The sequence below is a fragment of the Rhinopithecus roxellana genome, chromosome 12, assembly GCF_007565055.1.
Source record: "Rhinopithecus roxellana isolate Shanxi Qingling chromosome 12, ASM756505v1, whole genome shotgun sequence".
Classification (NCBI taxonomy): Eukaryota; Metazoa; Chordata; class Mammalia; order Primates; family Cercopithecidae; genus Rhinopithecus; species Rhinopithecus roxellana.
Window position 1 is genome coordinate 87,243,123 of NC_044560.1, and position 21,401 is coordinate 87,264,523.

Genomic DNA, 21,401 nt, shown 5'->3' on the forward strand with positions numbered 1-21,401 from the left:
CTTGCCAATTTCCATGATGTAAACACTCCCCATGGCCAATTTCAAGCTGCCAACATGATGTCAGTAAAGGTGGAGCAGGGAGGAGTGAGCAGTGGCACACTGTCACGCAGGTATTCACGCGGCAGATGCCAACTACTTTAAAAGCATTCATAATAGTAAACTGGGCCAGGTGTGGTGGCTCATGCCTGTAATCCCGCACTTTGGGAGGCTGAGGGCGGATCACTTGGGGTCAGGAGTTTGAGACCAGCCTGGCTAACATGGTGAAACCCTGTCTCTACTAAAAATACAAAATTAGGTCAGGTGCAGTGGCTCCATGCCTCCCAGCACTGGGAGGCTGAGGTGGGTAGATCATCTGAGGTCAAGAGTTCAAGACCAGCCTGGCCAACATGGCGAAACCCTGTCTCTACTAAAAATACAAAAATTAGCTGGATGTGGTGGCACACGCCTGTAATCCCAGCTACTCAGGAGGCTGAGGCAGGAGAATTGCTTGAACCTGGGAGACGGAGGTTGCAGTGAGCCAAGATCATGCCACTGCACTCCATCCTGGGCGACAGAGTAAGACTCTGTCTCAAAAAAAAAGAAAAATTAGCCAGACGTGGTGGCACATGCCTGTAATCCCACTTACTCGAGAGGCTGAGGCAGGAGAATTGCTTGAACCCGGGAGGCAGAGGTTGCAGTGGGCTGAGATGGCACCACTGCACTCCAGTCTGAGCAACAGAGCAAGACTCTGTTTTAAAAAAAAAAAAAAAAAAAAAAAAAAAAAAAAAGCTGGGCGCGGTGGCTCAAGCCTGTAATCCCAGCACTTCAGGAGGCTGAGCCGGGCGGATCACGAGGTCAGGAGATAGAGACCATCCTGGCTAACATGGTGAAACCCCGTCTCTACTAAAAAAAATACAAAAAACGAGCCGGGTGAGGTGGCGGGCGCCTGTAGTCCCAGCTACTCGGGAGGCTGAGGCAGGAGATTGGCGTGAACCCGGGAGGCGGAGCTTGCAATGAGCTGAGATTCGGCCACTGCACTCCAGCCCAAGCGACAGAGACTCCGTCTCAAAAAAAAAAAAAAAAAAGGCCGGGCTTGGTGGCTCACGCCTGTAATCCCAGCACTTTGGGAGGCCGAAGAGGGTGGATCACGAGGTCAAGAGATTGACACTATCCTAGGCAACATGGTGAAACCCCGTCTCTACTGAAAATACAAAAATTAGCTGGGTGTGGTGGCACGCACTGGTAGTCCCAGCTACTCGGGAGGCTGAGGCAGGAGAATCCCTTGAACCCGGGAGGCAGAAGTTGCAGTGAGCTGAGATGGTGCCACTGTACTCCAGCCTGGTGACAGAGCAAGACTCTGTCTCAAAAAAACAGTAAAATGTAGGAAAGTAATTAGGACATGATGCTGTCAGGCCTCTGAGCCCAAGCCAAGCCATCGCATCCCCTGTGACTTGCACATATACGCCCAGATGACCTGAAGTAACTGAAGAATCACACAAGAAGTGCAAATGCCCTGCCCCACCTTAACTGATGACATGCCACCACAAAAGAAGTGAAAATGGCCGGTCCTTGCCTTAAGTGATGACATTATCTTGTGAAATTCCTTTCCCTGGCTCATCCTGGCTCAAAAGGCTCCCCCACTGAGCACCTTGTGACCCCCACTCCTGCCTGCCAGAGAACAACCCCCTTTGACTGTAATTTTCCTTTACCTACCCAAATCCTATAAAACGGCCCCACCCCTATCTCCCTTCGCTGACTCTGTTTTCAGACTCAGCCTGCCTGCACCCAGGTGAAATAAACAGCTATGTTGCTCACACAAAGCCTGTTTGGTGGTCTCTTCACACGGACGCACTTGACAGATGCACTTTGAGTGTTAGTGGCCTTGAATATACTATATTAAATTTTAAGTTTATAATTAATTTTTTTTTTTTTTTTTTGAGACGGAGTCTCGCTCTGCCGCCCACGCTGGAGTGCAATGGCCGGATCTCAGCTCACTGCAAGCCCCGCCTCCTGGGTTTACGCCATTCTCCTGCCTCAGCCTCCCAAGTAGCTGGGACTACAGGCGCCCGCCACATTGCCCGGCTAGTTTTTTTGTATTTTTTTTTAGTAGAGATGGGGTTTCACCGTGTTAGCCAGGATGGTCTTGATCTCCTGACCTTGTGATCTGCCCGTCTCGGCCTCCCAAAGTGCTGGGATTACAGGCTTGAGCCACCGCGCCCGGCCTTTTTTTTTTTTTTTTTTTTTTTTTTTTTTTTTTTTTAGATGGAGTCTTGTTCTGTCTCCCAGGCTGGAGTGTAGTGATGCTGAGGCAGGAAAATAAGGTCTATAGGCAGGAAACCTAAGGCTGATTCACACTGACTTCCTAGAGCTAAATCAAATGGAAGTACTTCAGCTATGACAGGAAATATCCTCTCCATTTAAATAGGGTGTACACCAAATAACCAATGGAAACCTCTAGAGGGTATTTAAACCCCAGAAAATTCTGTAATAGGGCTCTTGAGCCCTTATGTCGGCCTGCTCCCACACTATGGAGTGTACTTTCATTTTCAGTAAATCTCTGTTTTTGTTGCTTCATCCTTTCCTTGCTTTGTGTGTGTGTTTTGTCCAATTCTTTGTTCAAGACGCCAAGAACCTGGGGATACCTTCAACCGGTAAGAGTGCGATTTGGGCTCACTGCAATCCCTGCCTCCCAAATTCAAGTGATTTTCCTGCCTCAACTTCCCGAGTAGCTGGGATTACAGGTGTCCGCCACTATGCCCAACTGATTTTTTTTTTGTATTTTTAGTAGAGATGAGGTTTCACCATGTTGGCCAGGCTGGTCTCGAACTCCTGATCTCAAGTGATCCGCCCGTCTTGGCCTCCCAAAGTGCTGGAATTACAGGCATGAGCCACTGCGCCCAGCCATAATTAAATTTTTTATATTGCCCCCACCCCTTTGAAGCCCTGGGTATAATTCCCGGGGGGTTATCCAGTCTGGAATGTTTAGAGGAAGATTCTCTGGTCTTCAGTCAATTCTATCTTCTTGGATCGGCTTGGCTTAGCCATAGAGGTCTATTGCTGTGACTCCCAAGACCACTTCGTGCTCCCATATCCGTCCCCTCCCCACAAACAGCAACTTTGCACCTAGCGGAGGTCCTGGGAGATCTGAATGGGAGTGATGCAAAGTTGCTATTATTCAAGAAAAGACAACGGCAGCAGCAAACACACCCAGACCCCTGTTCGCTTTCTCTGGCTTGGGAAAACTCGTCAAGACTTCTCTGATGGGTCCCACTTCCGCCCCTCCCAAGCTGGGAGCCCTGTGCTGTAGAGTAACTCAGCATAGTAACTGGCTCCTGGAGCTGGGCCTTGGATAAACAAGAGCCCTGGCTGGGGGATGTCTTTTGGTGCCTGGCAACCTCTGCTTTTGGCTTGGCAATCCCAAAGCCTGTAACAGCCGCAGTCCCCACCCCCAGGCCGGAAGGAGTAAACACCCGCAGTAAGCAGAGCAAAACACAAATTACAACCTCAAGACGTTTCCCTGCTGCATTGATAGACCAGGGTGATAGCAACAAACACCTGAGGCTCTGAACTAAACAAAAAGAAGAGTCCAGGCTAGGAAAGGAGAGATTCTGGCTAGACTTCAAGAAAGACTGAAGACTTTTTTTTTTTTTTTTTGAGACAGAATCTTGCTCTTTCGCCCAAGTTGGAGTGCCGTGGCAGAATCTTGGCTCACTGCAACCTCAGCCTCCCGGGTTCAAGCGATTCTCCTGCCTTAGCCTCCTGAGTAGCTGGGATTACAGGCACCCACTACCATGCCCGGCTAATTTTTGTAACTTTAATACAGACAGGGTTTTGCCCTGTTGGCCAGGCTAGTCTTGAACTCCTGACCTCAGGTGAGCCACCCGCTTCAGCCTACCAAAGTGCCAGGATTATAGGCATGAGCCACCGCAACCAGCCAAGAAAGACTTCTTAGCCTACCTGGAGGGAGACTAAACACAGGCACTGTGAGGGTAAGTCGGCTCCCTTCCAGGCTGCCCACGTGAGCACTCAAAGCTGGCAGCCTCCCCCCGGCTCACTGAGCTTCCTTTCATAGTTCCCACTGCCTCAGGATGAAGTCCTGTTAATGGCTGAGTGCCTGGACCTTCCCTGTAAGATAGGAGTCGTCATATGGATGAGAAAACTGAGGCTCAGAGAGGATAGGTCACTTGCCTGAAGGCACACAGCTAAAGCAGTAGTCAAGGGTGGGAATGTGAAGTCAGATCTGGCATCAAAATCTGTGTGCTCTTCCGGCTGTTTGACCTCACCTCTCATCTCCATCTCACCCCAATCTACCTTTTGCAGCCTCCCCCACCATAACCTCCACCAACCCTGTGCCCCCTACTGTAAAGGAGGTGGGAGAAGGAAAGCATGAATTTATTGATGAACTTTACAACAACAGAATTGTGTGTTTTTTTTATTTTTATTTATTTTTTTTTTGAGGCGGAATCTCGCTCTGTCGCCCGGGCTGGAGTGCAGTGGCCGGATCTCAGCTCACTGCAAGCTCCGCCTCCCGGATTTACGCCATTCTCCTGCCTCAGCCTCTCGAGTAGCTGGGACTACAGGCGCCCGCCACCTTGCCCGGCTAGTTTTTTGTATTTTTTTTAGTAGAGACGAGGTTTCACCGTGTCAGCCAGGATGGTCTCGATCTCCTGACCTCGTGATCCGCCCGTCTCGGCCTCCCAAAGTGCTCGGATTACAGGCTTGAGCCACCGCGCCCAGCCAACAACAGAATTATGTTAGTTATTACTGAATAAACCATAGTAATATTCTCTTTTTCTTTTGTAGTTTCCTTTTTGGCATGTCCATGTAATCAACATAATTTTTTTTTTTTTTTTTGGAGATGTTGTTTCTCTCTGTCACCTCAGGCTGGAGTACAGTGGCATGATCTTGCCTCACTGAAACCTCCACCTCCCGGTTTCAAACAATTCTCCCACTTCAGCCTCCTGAGTAGCTGGGACTACAGGCATGCACCACCATGCCCAGCTAATTTTTGTATTTTTTGTAGAGATAGGGTTTCGCCATGTTTGGCCAGGCTGGTCTCAAACTTTTTTTTTTTTTTTTTTTTTTTTTTTTTTTTTAGAGACAGTCTTGCTCTGTTGCCCAGGCTGGAGTGCAGTGATGGCATCATGGCTCACTGCAGCCTTGAACTCCTGGGCTCAAGTGATCCTGCCACCTCAGCCTCTCAAGTAGCTGGAACTACAGGCAGGCTGACACCATGCCTGGCTTATTTTAAAATTTTTTGTAGAGATGGGATCTTGCTATATTGCCCAGGTTGGTCTCAAACTCCTGGTCTCAAGTGATCCCCCCACCTTGACCTGCCAAAGCACTGAAATTACAGGAGGGAGCCACTGCATCTGGCCCAACACAATCATGTTTTAAAGCTTAGCGTTACTGAACTTTTCCTCTCTAAGCAAGATAAAGAGTTTTTCAACCTTGGCACTACTGCTATTTTGAGCAGGATTATTCGTTGTTGTGAGGGATTTGTCTTGTGCATTGTAGGATGTCTAGTAGCATCCCTGGCCTCAATACCCAATAGATGTCAGCAGTACTCCCCCATGCTCGGGGTTGTGACAACCACAAATGTCTCCAGACATTGCCAAATATCCTCTGGGGGATAGAATTGTCCCTGGTTGGGAAACACCGAATTAGACCAGATAATAAAGTGCCCGTTTCAATGAAGCAGGTCTTAGGAGTAAATAAAATGCACCAGCAAGTAGCTTGGAGGAGATAGATCAGTGAGGTCCAGGCTCTTGCTTCTGATGCAAGAGGGGCTGGGGAAGCAGCTTCTAAAATCTGAATCCTAGTCTGCAGCAGGGCCTGGATGGATCCCCTGAGGACTGACCTTTGACTTTCTTGGGAATAACTGTCTTTGCAGGAGCCCACCACTATCCAATCTAATTCTGAGAGGAGTCAGTGACGTTATAGTCACTGCCACCCGAAAGGGGACACCCCAACTGTAAGAGGAACTTGTTTGGGGTCCAAGTGTGGAAAAAGAGTGGTAACAGTTAGTGGGTGCCACATCCTGCTTTTGCACAGATGGTGGTGGAGAGGGATGTGGGAGGGGCTGCAAGTATCTTCTAGAACAGTGCTACGCAAAGTGTGGTCCATACACTGGTTTTTGTCTGGTCCCCAATGAATTGAGAGTGTTTAAAAACTTCTTTTTTTTTTTTGAGACAGAGTCTCGCTCTGTCACCCAGGCTGGAGTGCAGTGGCCGGATCTCAGCTCACTGCAAGCTCCGCCTCCCGGGTTCACGCCATTCTCCTGCCTCAGCCTCCCCAGTAGCTGGGACTACAGGCTAGTTTTTTGTATTTTTTAGTAGAGATGGGGTTTCACTGTGTTAGCCAGGATGGTGTCGATTTCCTGACCTCGTGATCCGCCTATCTCGGCCTCCCAAAGTGCTGGGATTACAGGCGTGAGCCACTGCGCCTGCCCCCTTTTTTTTTTTTTTTTGAGATGGAGTCTAGCTCTGTCACCCAAACTGGAGTGCAGTGACACGATCTCCACTCACTGCAACCTCCGCCTCCCGGGTTCAAGTGATTCTCCTGCCTCAGCCTCCCGAGTAGTTGGAATTACAGGCACCCGCCACCACGCCCAGCTAATTTTTAGTAGAGATGGGGTTTTACCATGTTGGCCAGGCTGATCTCAAACTCCTGACCTCAGGTGATCCACCTGCCCCAGCCTCCCAAAGTGCTGGGATTACAGGCGTGAGCCACCACATTTGGTGCTTAATAGCAATCAGACTGAGGAAATTTATGTCTGTTGTGTGTAATAACAAAAATATGTATTTTGTATGTCTTTTTAAACTTTATTTTTCTAGTAAGTTCTAGTAAGTCTTTTTTTTTTTGAGATGGAGTCTCATTGTGTTGCCCAGGGTGGAGTACAGTGGCACGGTCTTGGCTTGCTGCAATCTCCTCCCAGGTTCAAACAATTCTCCTGCTTTCTGAGTAGCTGGGATTACAGGCACGAGCTACCACACCTGGCTAATTTTTGTATTTTTAGTAGAGATGGAGTTTCACCATGTTGGCCAGGCTGATTTTTTTTTTTTTTTTTTGAGACGGAGTCTCACTCTGTCACCCAGGCTGGAGTGCGGTGGCATGATGTCGGCTCACTGCAAGCTGTGCCTCCCGGGCTCATGCCTTTCTCCTGCCTCAGCCTCCAGAGTAGCTGGGACTACAGGCGCCTGCCACCATGCCCAGAGAATTTTTTGTATTTTTAGTGGAGACGGGGGTTTCACCATGTTAGCCAGGATGGTCTCGATCTCCTGACCTCGTGATCCGCCCGGCTTGGCCTCCCAACGTGCTGGGATTACAAGCATGAGCCGCCAAGCCCAGCCTTTTAAAAAATTTTTGGGCAGGGCGCGGTGGCTCACGCCTGTAATCCCAGCACATTGGGAGGCTGAGGCGGACGGATCACGAGGTCAGGAGATCGAGACCATCCTGGCTAACACGGTGAAACCCCCGTCTCCACTAAAATTACAAAAAAAAAATTAGCCAGGCGTGATGGTAGTCCACAGCTACTCGGGAGGCTGAGGTAGGAGAATGGCGTGAACTCGGGAGGCGGAGCTTACAGTGAGCCAAGATCGCACCACTGCACTCCAGCCTGGGCAGCAGAGCGAAACTCCGTCACAAAAAAATTTTAAAAATTAAAAAATTAAAAAAAAAATTTAAATAAAAATAAAAATTACAAAAAATTAGCCAGGTGTGGTGGCAGGCGCCTGTAGTCCCAGCTACTCCAGAGGCAGAGGCAGGAGAATGGCGTGAACACGGGAGGCAGAGCTGTCAGTGAGCCAAGATGGCGCCACTGCACTCCAGCCTGGGCGACAGAGCGAGACTCCGTCTCAAAAAACAATTTTTTTTTTGTAGCGAATAGAGGCTCACTACGTTGTTCAGGCTGGTCTTGAACTCCTGGGCTCAGGTGATCCTCCTGCCTTGGCCTCCCTATGTGTTGGGATTACAGGCGTGAGCCACCGTGCCCGGCCTAGGTCAGCATTTTAAAAATGCTATTACTGGGCCAGGCACGGTGGCTCACGCCTGTAATCCCAGCACTTTGGGAATCTAAGGTGGGTGGATCACAAGGTCAGGAGTTCAAGACTAGGCTGGCCAATATAGTGAAACCCCGACTTTACTAAAAATACAAAAATTAGCCGGGCATGGTGGCACGCGCCTGTAGTCCCAGCACTTTGGGAGTCTGAGGTGGATGGATCACAAGGTCAGGAGTTCAAGACCAGGCTAGCCAATGTAGTGAAACTCCAACTTTACTAAAAATACAAAAATTAGCCAGGCATGGGGGCACGCGGCTGTAGTCCCAGCTACTCCGGAGGCTGAAGCAAGAGAACTGATTGAACCCGGGGGCAGAGGTTGCGGTGAGCTGAGATTGTGTCATTGTACTCTGGCCTGGGCAACAGAGCAAAACTCCATCTCAAGAAAATGAACAAACAAATAAAAATGCCATTACTGGGGCCCCAGCCCATACCAAATAGATCAGAATCTGGGAGGTGGAGCATGAACATGGACGTGGGGATTTTTGGTAAAATCGATTCCCAGGGGGATTAATGGGCAGCTAGAGGGAGAATCTCTGCTTTATAGAAGTGTTAGCCTTGGAGGCTGGGTGTGGTAGCTTATGCCTTTAATCTCAGCACTTTGGGAGGCTAAGGCAGAAGGATCACTTGAACTCAGTAGTTTGAGACCAGCCTAGGCAACATAGTGAGACTTCACCTCTATATAAAATTATTTTAAAATTATAGGCTGGGTACGGTGGCTCACGCCTGTAATCCCAACACTTTGGGAGGCTGAGGCGGGCAGATTGCCTCAGGTCAGAAGTTCGAGACCAGCCTGGCGAACATGGTGAAACCCTATCTCTACTAAAATACAAAATAATTAGCCGGATGTAGTGTCGTGCACCTGTAATCTCAGCTACTCAGGAGCTGAGGCAGGGGAATTGCTTGAACCAAGGAGGTGGAGTTTGCAGTGAGCCAAGATTGTACCACTGCACTCCAGCCTGGGTGACAGAGCAAGACTCCGTCTCAAAAAAAAAAAAAAAAATATATATATATATATATATATATAATTTTAAAGTATCAGTTTTGGAAGCAAAAAGATGGGAGCTTTTGGCAGTGGTTCCCAAATGTAGCTGTGCATTGGAATCACCTGAATCAACTTAAAAAAAAATAGTGATGCCTGTGATCCATCCAGAGACTGTGATTTGCTTGGTTTGACATGTGGTCTAAGTGTTGGAATTTTAAAAACGTTTTGAGATGGGCCGGGTGCGGTGGTTCATGATGTAATCCTGGCACTCTCAGGGGCTGAGGAGGGAGGATTGCTTGAGCCTAGGAGTTCAAAACCAGCCTGGACAACAAAGTGAGACCCTGTCTCTGCATAGTGGTACGCTCCTGTAATCCCAACACGTTGGGAAGCCAAGGCAGGAGGATCACTTGAGCCCAGGAGTTCAAGACCAGCCTGGGAAGCATAGAGAGACTCTGTCTCTACCAAAAAATTTTAAAAAAAATTAACTGGGCCTAGTGGCATGCGCCTGTGTTCCCAGCTACTAGGGAGGCTGAGGTGGGAAGATTGCTTAAACCTAAGAGGTTGTGGCTGCAGTGAGTTGTGATCACACCACTGTACTCCAGCCTGGGAGACACGGTGAGACCATGTCTCAAAAAGAAAAAGAAATCAAAAAGTTAGCAGAGCTTGGTGGTACATGCCTGTAGTCCTAGCTACTTGGGATGCTAAGGTGGGGGGATCACTTTGGCCCAGGAAGTGGAGGCTGCAGTTAGCCATGTTTGTACCACTTCATTAAAGCCAGGGCAACAGAGCCAGACCCTGTCTCAAAACAAACAACAAAAAAGCAAACATCCCGAGATTACTCCAATATCCAAACAAGCTTGGGAACCACTAGACTAGAGTATTCCTGAGGGTAGATACTCACTGACTGGTGAGGGAGTAATCATTTTCTGCTCAAGCTCAGCAATGAGGGGAGCCTCTTTCCAATGATCAACAGCAAATAAGCCACTGTACCCCTGACTAGAGTGCTTGGTTTGCTTCTGGAAAGCAGAGATGGAGGTGATGCCCCCTTGGTCAGTCTGAGCAATAGCAAAGGTAATTGCTCCTCCCTTCCTTAGGTGGCCCTTCAAGCGTAGAAGGTCAGACAGTTCTGCTGGTTCATCTCTACTGATTTCCCTTTCCAGCTTCCTTTCTGTCCTGAGAGCCTCTTGTACACAAGAGATAGCTCTAACAGCTCCTCTCTTAGTCATGACTTCAGTGTAGAAGAAACCCAAACCAAACCAACTCATTTATTGGCTCATGGCATGGAAAAGTCCATAGGTGCTGCTAATGTCAGGCATGGCTGAATCCAAGAGCTTAACTGGTATATCTGGGAAGATGTCTTTCTCAACTCATGCTCTGCTCTCCAGCTGTGTTGATTTCATTCTCAAGATGGCTCCCTCTAAATGGTGGCAGAGATGACCATTAACAAGTCCAGGTTGGTGCTTTTCCAGTTTAGCAATGCCAGGAGAAAGAGAGGGTCCTTTCCTCAGTGGTTCAGTCAAGGTCTCAGGCTGATGCTCATTCCATCTGCTATCCCAATTTAAGCCATCTGCCAATCACTGGGGCCAAAGAAATGAAATGTACTGATCAGCCAGTCACCTGCTCACCTTGAAGTGAGAGTGGGGGAGGGATAGCTTTTCTTTTTCTTTTATTTTCTTTCTCTTTCTTTCTTTCTTTTCTTTTCTTTTTTTTTTTTTGTTTGAGACTGAGTCTCGCTCTTTGTTGCCCAGGCTGAAGTGCAGTGGCGCGATCTCGGTTCAGTGCAACCTCTGCCTCCTGAGTTCAAGCGATTCTCCTGCCTCAGCCTCCCAAGTAGCTGGGATTACAGGTGCATGCCACCATGCTCGGCTAATTTTTGTATTTTTGGTAGAGATGGGGTTCACCATGTTGGCCACGCTGGTCTCGAACTCCTGGCCTCAAGTGATCCACCCACCTTGGCCTTCCAAAGTGCTGGGATTACAAGCGTGAGCCACCACACCCAGCAGGGATAACTTTACAAAGGATTATCAGAGTGCTGCTACCAGAGGAAGGAGTGGAAGGTGCTGAACAGGCAGAACAACAGATGCCACTCTATTTGCTCCTAGGTCAGCAGAGGGATGCTATGTGCAGAAATCACAACAATGCAAGACAGAGTCTGACAAATACAGTCAGTGTTGGGGTACTCCTAAAAGATGCAGATTCTGAACTGATGAGATAGGCCTTTGATAGGTGGGGCTGCTGGGGAGGAAGAGCATGAGCAGGCATGAGGAAGCAGGAAGTCCAGAGTACGGTCAAGATGAGAACACATGACTGGAATATTGTGTATGAAGAAGCCAAGGCTGGTATGACATGGAGGCCACATACTAGAGGTTTAGAGCTTGTCCCTCATTCTAATGGCAATGGAGGGCCTTGGAAGGTGATGGTGAAGCTGGCAAGATCATCAGAGTTTATACCTTGCAGGGCCTTGTAGACTACACTAAGGGTTTAGGGTTTGATCCTGAGGGCACTGGAGACAGGGGCTGACAGGATCAGAGTTGTACTTGAGGAATAACCCTCTGACTACCTTTTGTAGGATACCTCTCTGCTTGGATGGAGAGAGGCAGAAAACAAGGAACCTTGGGACACCTTATCATAGCCAACACTTCATATTCCTTACTTTGGCCCAAGCACTATTCTAAGACATATTCTGTTCTTTGAGACATGTAAAGGCCTAAAACAGGGTGGCAGAAGACTCAGTAGATGTTCTGGGGGCAGAATACAGTGGATGTTGTGGCTAATGCAATATGGTGGATAAGATAGAAGGAGGGGCCGCGCACGGTGGCTCAAGCCTGTAATCTCAGCACTTTGGGAGGCCGAGATGGGCAGATCACAAGGTCAGGAGATTGAGACCATCCTGGCTAACACGGTGAAACCCCGTCTCTACTAAAAAATACAAAATAAAAAAAAAAACTAGCCGGGCGAGGTGGCAGGCGCCTGTAGTCCCAGCCACTTGGGAGGCTGAGGCAGGAGAATGGCGTAAACCCGGGAGGCGGAGCTTGCAGTAAGCTGAGATTCGGCCACTGCACTCCAGCCTGGGCGACAGAGCGAGACTCCGTCTCAAAAACAAACAAACAAACAAACAAACAAACAAAAAAAGATAGAAGGAGGAAGCTAAGATTCCTCTGAGATTTTGAAGCTGGGCGATCAGAAAGACAGAAGAACTCCTGACCGGGCGTGGTGGCTCACATCTGTAATCCCAGCATTTTGGGAGGCCGAGGCAGGTGGATCGCCTGAGGTCAGGAGATTGAGCCCAGCGTGGCCAACATAGAGAAACCCTGTCTCTACTAAAAATACAAAAAATTAGCCGGGCGTGGTGGCGGGCGCCTGTAATCCCAGCTGCTCTGGAGGCTGAGGCAGGAGAATCGCTTGAACCCAGGAGGCGGAGGTTGCAGTGAGCCTAGATCGCACCACTGCACTTCAGCCTGGGCAACAAGAGCCAAACTCTGTCAGGGAAGGGAAGGGAAGGGAAGGGGAGGGGAGGCAGGGAGGGGAGGGGAGGCAGGGATGGGAGGGGAAGAGGGGAGGGGAGGCGGGGAGGGGAAGGGAGGCGGGGAGGGGAGGCGGGGAGGGGAAGGGAGGTGGGGAGGGGAGGCGGGGAAGGGAGGGGAGGCGGGGAGGGGAAGGGAGGGCAGGGCAGGGCAGGGAAGGGCTCCTAACAGAAACAGGAAAGAGCTAAAGAAAGTCCATACATACACGTACCTACTGCTGTCAACTCCATGCTTAGCCAACTGCTGGGTTCTAGGAAGACAAAGAACAAACTAGTTGTTGCCCTTCAGGAGTTGGCTCTCTGTAGGTGGCACAGATGGGCGATTTCAACACATTGTGATGAATGTGGTAAAACCTGTATAAGCAGCGTGGGCTAGGGAGTTGACTCCTTCTGCCCTTTCTCAGCCAGCTGATCACCAAGACCAGTAGATATGATCTCCTAAATGTCCTCTCTCTTTTGAATCTTCCCACTTTTCTTCATCCCCACTGAGAATACACTAGACCATGCCATTGCCCCATCTCATCTGGAATACTGTGATATAACTTCCTTACTGGTCTCCCCACTTTCATTCTAGTTTGCCCTAATCCTTTCTCACATTATACCACAGTAATCCTTTAGAAAAGGAAATGCGAGCCAGGCTCAGTGGCTTATGCCTGTAATCCCAGCACTTTGAGAGGCTGAGGTGGGTGGATCACCTGAGGTCAAGAGTTCAAGACCAGCCTGACCAACATGGTGATACTCCGTCTCTACTAAAAATACAAAAAAATTAGCCAGGCATGGTTGCACATGTCTGTAACCCCAGCTACTCAGGAGGCTGAGGCAGGAGAATCGCTTGAACCTGGGAGGTGGAGATTGCAATAAGCCAAGATCGCACCATTGCACTCCAGCCTGGGCAACAAGTGCAAAACTCTGTCTCAAAAAAAAAAAAAAAAAGTAAAATAAAATAAAAAAGGAAATGAGAATCACGTCCCTCCCTTGCTTATAAACCTTTCAATGGTTTCCCATTGTTCTCAGAATAAAATCCAATATCCTCAATTTAGACTGTCAGACCCAGTGGGATCTGGCTGCTTAGGACCTCACCGACCTTATTGTGCTTCTCCTCCTATTACACTCCAGAGTCAATGGCAGGCCTAACAACACTTAGGATGTGCCATGTTCCTTCAGGCCACAGTGCTTTTCCATGTGTTGTTCCTTCTGTCTGGAATGCTCTTCCCCAATTCTTGGCCTGGCTAACTATATCGTTTACGGGTCATTCCCTTAGGGAAGCATCCCCTAAACTTCTAGCCTAGAATGGGACCTCCAGATTCTACACCAAGTCAGCAAGCCTTTTCTGTAAGGGGTGAATCATACATATTGTAGGCTTTGCAGACCACAGAGTCTCTGTTGCAACCACTCTACTCTGCAGTCAGAGCAGCCATAGACAGTAACAAGAATGCATTTTTGGACGCTGAACTTTGAATTTCATATACTTTCTGCATGTCACAAAAAGAAAATTTTCTTTTTTTTTTTTTTGAGACAGAGTTTTGCTCTTGTTGCTCAGGCTGGAGTGCAGTGGCACGATCTCGGCTCACCGCAACCTCCGCCTCCCGGGATTCAAGCAATTCTTCTGTCTCAGCCTCCTGAGTAGCTGGGATTACAGGCATGAGCCACCACACCGGGCCAATTTTTCTTTCCAGTAGAGATGGGGTTTCTCCATATTGGTCAGACTAGTCACAAACTCCTGACCCCAGGTGATCCACCTGCCTCGGCCTCCCAAAATGCTGGGATTACAGGCATAAACCACCACGCCCAGCCAATAAAATTTTCTTTTTTTTCCCCCTAACCATTAAAAAATGTAAAAATAGGCTGGGCATGGTGACTCATACCTGAAATCCTAGCACTTTGGAAGGCCTAAGCAGGAGGACTGCTTTAGCCCAGGAGTTTGAGACCAGCCTGGACAATACAGTGAGACCCTGTCTCTACAAAAAATTAAAAAGAAAAAACCGGCTGGGCGCGGTGGCTCACGCCTGTAATCCCTACATTTTGAAAGGCTGAGGCAGGTGGATCACCTGAGGTCAACAGTTCAAGACCAGCCCGGCCAACATGGTGAAACCCCTGTCTATACTAAAAATACAAAAATTAGCTGGGTGTGGTGGTGTGTAATCCCAGCTACTCAGGAGATGGAGGCAGGAGACTCTCTTGAACTGGGACGTGGAGGTTGCAGTGAGTGGAGATCACACCACTACACTCTAGCCTGGGTGAAAGAGCGAGACTCCGTCTCAAAAAAAAAAAAAAAAAAGCCAGATGCGGTGGCTCACACCTCCAATCCTAGTGCTCTGGAATGCCAAGGCGGGCGGGTCACAAGGTCAGGAGCTTGAGACCAGCCTGGCCAATATGGTGAAACCCCATCTCTACTAAAAATACAAAAATTAGCCAGGCGTGCTGGCGGGCACCTGTAATCTCAGTTACGCAGGAGGCTGAGGCAGGAGAATCGCTTGAACCTGGGAGGCAGAGGTTTCAGTGAGCCGAGATTGTGCCACTGCACTCCAGCCTGGGTGACAAAGCAAGACTCCGTCTCAAATAAAAAAAAAAAAAAAAAAAAAATAAGCTGAGCATAGTGGTGCATGCCTGTGGTCCCAGCTACTTTGGGGGCTAAGGTAGGAGGATCGCTTGAGCCCAGGAGGTTAAGGCTGCAGTAAGCTGTGATCACGCTACTGCACTCCAGTCTGGGGGACAGAGCCAGACTCTGTCTCAAAAACAAATAAGTAAATAAAAATGTAGGCCAGGCGCGGTGGCTCAAGCCTGTAATCCCAGCACTTTGGGAGGCCGAGACGGGCGGATCATGAGGTCAGGAGATCGAGACCATCCTGGCTAATACGGTAAAACCCTGTCTCTACTAAAAAATACAAAAAACTAGCCGGGCGACGAGGCGGGCGCCTGTAGTCCCAGCTATTCCGGAGGCTGAGACAGGAGAATGGCGTGAACCCGGGAGGCGGAGCTTGCAGTGAGCTGAGAGCCGGCCACTGCACTCCAGCCTGGGCGGCAGAGCAAGACTCCGTCTCAAAAAAAAAAAAAAAAAAAAAAAAGTAAAAATAATCCTAGTTTCTGGCCATATGAAAACAGGAGATGGGCCAGAATTGGCCCATAGGTTTAGTTTGCTGACCTCTGTTCTGTGCTATCATAGCATATACCATATACTCTTCCTGTATTGCACTCATGCCATTAGTAATTAATTATGCATGCGACGGACTTCTTGAGGCTATCTCCCCAGTTGGAGGTAAGCTCTGTGAGGGAAGGGACCACATCTGTTTTGTTTACTCTTTTTTTTCCCTAAGCATCATAGTACAGGGCCTGACCCATGGTATGTGCCCACCAAATGAATGAAGTGATGCAGTTTTCTCTGCTTTGAGAGGAACTCAAAGCCTCATGAAGAATGCAGACATACAAACAATTAAATACACACCTAACTAGGTAATGCTGTATTGGAAGGAAGAAGAGTTTGGTTTCTGGCAGGGTGAATTTGAGATACCAGTGGGAAATCAGAGTATGGTGGCTCCTATATATCTGGAACTAAGTGAGTTGAATCTAAGAAGTAGATAAGGGAATAAGGTGCTTAAAACAGATGCTGAAGTGGCTGGGTGCGGTGGCTGACGCCTATAATCCCAGAACTTTGGGAGACCAAGGTGGGCAGATCACAAGGTCAGGAGATCAAGACCATCCTGGCTAACGGTGAAACCCTGTCTTTACTAAAAATACAAAAAATTAGTCGCGCGTGGTGGTAGGTGCCTGTGGTCCCAGCTACTCCGCAGGCTGAGGCAGGAGAATGGTGTGAACCCAGGAGGCAGAGCTTGCAGTGAGCCGAGATGGCGCCACTGCACTCCAGCCTGGGTGACAGAGTGAGATTCGAGACCATCCTGGCTAACATGGTGAAACCTTGTCTCTACTAAAAACACAAAAAATTAGCCAGGCGTGGTGGTGGGTGCCTGTAGTCCCAGCTACTCGGGAGGCTGAGGCAGGAGAATGGCGTGAACCTGGGAGGCGAAGTTTGCAGTGAGCTGAGATTGTGCCACTGCACTCCAGCCTGGGTGACAGAGCGAGATTCCATCTCAAAAAATAAAAAATAGGCCGGGTGCGGTGGCTCACGCCTGTAATCCCAGAACTTTGGGAGGCTGAGGCGGGTGGGTGGATCATGAGGTCAGGAGATCCAGACCATCCTGGCTAACATGGTGAAACCCCGTCTCTACTAAATATATAAAAAATTAGCTGGGCGAGGTGGTGGGCGCCTGTAGTCCCCGTTACTTGGGAGGCTGAGGCAGGAGAAAGGCAGAACCCAGGTGGTGGAGCTTGCAGTGAGCCGAGATTGCGCCACTGCACTCCAGCCAGGGCAACAGAGCGAGACTCCATCTCAAAAATAAATAATAAATAAATAAATAAATAAATACAATAAAAAATTAAAAATTAAAAATAAGAGATGTTAAAGCTACCTGAGGATGTCACATCACTCAAGAGGAGAGGTCACTCAGGGAGAGAGGCTGAATGAGGAGAGGAGAGGACAGAGACTGGAACATTGGGGTAAGTTTCTGGGCCAGGGAAGGGGCAGAGGTTGGTAGAGAGGTTAGAGCAGATCCAAGATAGATCCTGTTTTATTGTGCTTTGTAGATATGGCATTGTTTTTTATAAACTGCGAGTTTGTGGCAACCCGTGTCAAGCAAGTCTATTGGCACCATTTTTCCAAAGGCATGTGCTCACTTTATGTCCCTGTCATATTTTGGTAATTCTTGCAATATTTCAAACTTTTTCATTATTATTATACCGGTTATAGTGATCAGCGATATTCCTATCAATTAACATCAGTTATGTTACTATTGTAATTGTTTGGCAGTGCCACATACTGCACCGATGAACTTAGTAAGTGAATTTAATAAGTGTTGTGTGAACTTAATAAGTGTTGTGTGTGTACTGACTGCTCCACCAACTGGCCATTCCCTGTTTCTCTCCTTCTCCTCCAGTCTCCCCATTCCCTGTTGCCTGAGACACAACAATATTGACAATAGGTCAATTAATAACCCTATAAAATCCTACAATGGCCTCTAACTGTTCATATCTCTCACTTTATTTATTTATTTATTTATTTTGAGATGGAGTCTGGCTCTGTCGCCCAGGCTGGAGTGCAGTGGCCGGATCTCAGCTCACTGCAAGCTCCGCCTCCCAGGTTCACGCCATTCTCCTGCCTCAGCCTCCCAAGTAGCTGGGACTACAGGCGCCGCCACCTCGCCCAGCGAGTTTTTTGTATTTTTTAGTAGAGACAGGGTTTCACCGTGTTAGCCAGGATGGTCTCGATCTCCTGACCTCGTGATCCACCCGTCTTGGCCTCCCAAAGTGCTGGGATTACAGGTGTGAGCCACCGCGCCCAGCCCATATCTCTCACTTTAAATCAAAAGCTAGAAATGATTAAGCTTAGTGAGGAAGGGATGTCAAAACCCTAGACAGGCAGAAAGCTGGGCCTCTTGTGTCAATTAGCCAAGTTGCAAATGCAAAGAAAAAGTTCTTGAAAGAAATTAGGCCAGGCACAGTGGCTCATACCTGTAATCCCAGCACTTTGGGATGCCGAAGTGGGTGGATCACTTCAGGTCAGGAGTTCGAGACCAGCCTGGCCAACATGGTGAAACCCTGTCTCTACTAAAAAAGAAAATACAAAAATTAGCCAGATGTGGTGGCAGGCGCCTGCAGTCCCAGCTACTTGGCAGGCTGAGGCAGGAGAATCGCTTGAAATCAGGAGGCGGAGCTTGCAGTGAGCCCAGATTGTGCCACTGCACTCCAGCCTGGGCGACAGAGCCAGACTCCGTCTCAAAAAAAGAAAAAAAAAATGTCAGGTATGGTGGCTCACGCCTGTAATCCCAGCACTTTGGGAGGCCGAGGCGGGTGGATCACGAGGTCAGGAGATCGAGACCACCCTGGCTAACATGGTGAAACCCCCGTCTCTACTAAAAAATGCAAAAAAAATTAGCTGGGCTTGGGGGCACATGCCTGTAATCCCAGCTACTCAGGAGGCTGAGGCAGGAGAATGACGTGAACCCGGGGGCAGAGCTTGCAGTGAGCTGAGATCACTCCACTGCACTCCAATCTGGGAGACAGAGCGGGACTCCATCTCAAAAAAAAAAAAAAAAAAAAACAAAAAAAAAAACAAAAAAAAGAAATTAAAAGTGCAAAAAAAAAAAAAAAAAGAAATTAAAAGTGCAACTCCAGGCCGGGCGTGGTAGCTCACACCTGTAATCCCAGCATTTTGGGAGGCAGGGGCTGGTGGATCACGAGGTCAGGAGTTTGAGACCAGCCTGGCCAAGATGGTGAAACCCTGTTTCTACTAAAAATACGAAAATTAGCCAAGCACAGTGGCGGGCGCCTGTAATCCCAGCTACTTGGGAGGCTGAAGCAGGAGAACTGCTTGAACGTGGGAGGCGGAGGTGGCAGTGAGCTGAAATTGCGCCACTGCACTCTAGCCTGGCCGACAGAGCAAGGCTCTATCTCAAAAAAAAAAAAAAAAGAAAGAAAGAAAGAAAAAAAAAAGTGCAATTCCAGGAAATAAATGAATGATAAGAAGGCAAAACAGCCTTATTGCTGATATGGAGAAAGTTTTTGTGGCCTAGAAAGAGGATCAGATCAGTCACAGCATTCTCCTAAACGGTGAGCCACCGTTTCTGGCATATGCCTGTATTTCTTAAAAGGGGAGCAAATTAGGTATTTTGGTATCCATCTAGTTTACTACCATGTTCCCAGTATTTTACACTGGGCATGGTATTACAGTAGATACCCAGAAAATCTTTGAATTTAAAATTAAATTGACTCAGCCCCGTGGTTCCAGCCTGAAATCCCAGCACTCTGGGAGGCCGAGGCAGGTGGATCACTTGAGGTCAGGAGTCCGAGATCAGCTTGGCCAACATGGCGAAACCCCGTTTCCACAAAAAGTACAACAATTAGCCGGGTGGTCGCATATGGCCGTAAAATCAGCTACTCATGAGGCTGAGGCAGGAGAATCGCTTGAACCTGGGAGGCAGAGGTTGCAGTGAGCCGAGATCGCACCACTGCGCTCAAGCCGGGGCCACGTAGGGAGAATCTCAAAAAAACAAAAAACAATTAAATTAGAACGTTTTAAGAAGCACTACGCAGTAGGTGGACCACAGGAAGTGCTCAAAGAAGGAAGAAAGAGTAAGCCGTGTGAAGGAATGCTGCCGAAACCACTGAGGGCAAGGGCTGATGTGCCGTGGTCTGCGACTAGAGTTGAGCCTTGCAGCTTTTCTCTTAGGAGGAGCATTGATTTCTTTATTCATTGATGTGTACTTTGTCTACTTTTCTCTGGAGGTGCAGAAATCCATCAAAACTGATCTCGGCTCTCAGAGAGCTCACAGTCTGGTCGGGGAAGGCTTATAGAGTAAGATGCAAACTTAGGTGGGAACACAGACATAGGGAGGAGCTAGTCAACTTTGAAAGCATCACAGGTGACATACGAGATGGGTCTTAAATGTTCAAAGGCACTACAGCAGAAATTCCGGAGGAAACCAGCCTGTGTAAAACTGATAAACGCTGGGATTCTCAAACTTGTAGGTGGGTAAGAATCACCTGAGATGTTGGTTTAAAATGTAGATTGCAGGGATACACTCCCCAGTAAACTTCGGGTTCAATACCCAAGCAGCATCCATTTTAACAAGCTTCCCAGGAGGCTAGTCAGAAAATCATAGTTACAGAAGGCGGGCTGGGGAGCGGCGGCTTCTGGGTCTCCGAATGAGGGCACACAATTAAAATTTTAAAAAACGAAACCAAACCAACCCCTCCATTTGCGTTGCGCCTTCAGGGTGCTTGAGGCTTTCCTGTGCCTTACTTTGTCGGAGCCTCGCAAAAATGCTGTGGGGTGGAAATTACGAGTCTCATTTCAAAGGGGAGGAAACAGGTTTAGAGAGGAGGGATGCATTTGCTCAAGGTCACAAAGCGGAAGGGGGTACAGCAGAGACCCAAAATCGGCAGACTACCAACTCGGAAGCTTTTCGATCAGGTAAGCTGGCCCGGAGTGGGTGGGGCTCAGACTCTCCCTGCAGGCCGGTTCCAAAATGGTGGGGGCAGTGGCGTCAGCAACGCCCCCGCCCCTTCCGTTCACCGCCCTCCTCCATCTCCAGGCCACCCAGGCGGGGGGAGGGGAATAGACCCGAGCAATCCACGTGACTGCCGACAACGGAGCGCGTGACGCAAAGTGGCGGGCCCAACGCTCGCCTTGTCTTTTGGGAAAGGTAGTTCTGGTGGCAGCCAAGTCGGCCAGGAGAGGCGGGCGTAGGACTACATTTCCCAGGAGGCAGCGGGTCTACGCCGTCGCCGTCGTCGGAGAGCGGAGACGCTGGGCGCGCTGTGGGGCGGGGGCGAGGTTCGGGCTGGTTGTGCCGTTGCGAGCTGCAGCTGCGATCGCTGTGGTAGGCCCAGGTGAGTGAGCGCCACTGATGGAAGTTAGGGCAGCTTAACCGGCTCCAGTGGTTTCGTCTCTTATCTTTTTTCCCCAGCTGCTGGGTCAATGGCTCGGGGAAGGCCTGGCGCGGAGTCGCTCCCCCGCGCTTACAGCCTGGCCTCTTCTGAGCGGGCTCCACTCCCTCCGGCTCCTCCCCCTCCCCGCCCTTCAGGGCTTCCCCTGGCCCCGGCCTAGCTCCCGAGGCTCTGGATCGCCTTCTCTCCAGAGCAGCTCTTAACGCCACTTTTTCTTGCAGTCGGCCTGGGGGCGGCCACTCCCTACTCTTTGCCTTTTGGTCGTATGAACCCCATTATTTGTATTTATTTTCCCGAAACTCCTGTGTGCCCTTCCCCCCATCCAGTCCCCATTGGCCTGGTTCTGTCTTCTCCTAGG

At 49.1% G+C, this 21,401-nt stretch overlaps 1 protein-coding gene across 3 annotated transcripts in view; it reads left to right on the top strand.

The window, feature by feature from the left end:
- The first annotated feature begins 3,574 nt into the window (after positions 1-3,574).
- Positions 3,575-21,401, top strand: part of THRAP3 (thyroid hormone receptor associated protein 3) — a 99,420-nt gene continuing 81,593 nt past the window's right edge. For 2 of the 3 annotated variants that reach the window (XM_010360426.2, XM_030942457.1), the window contains exon 1: positions 20,784-20,986. The gene's annotated coding sequence lies outside the window, so the exon portion shown is untranslated. Of the gene's footprint in view, positions 3,969-20,783; positions 20,987-21,401 lie in introns of those variants that run through there. The other variant, XM_030942455.1, reaches the window with a different exon arrangement.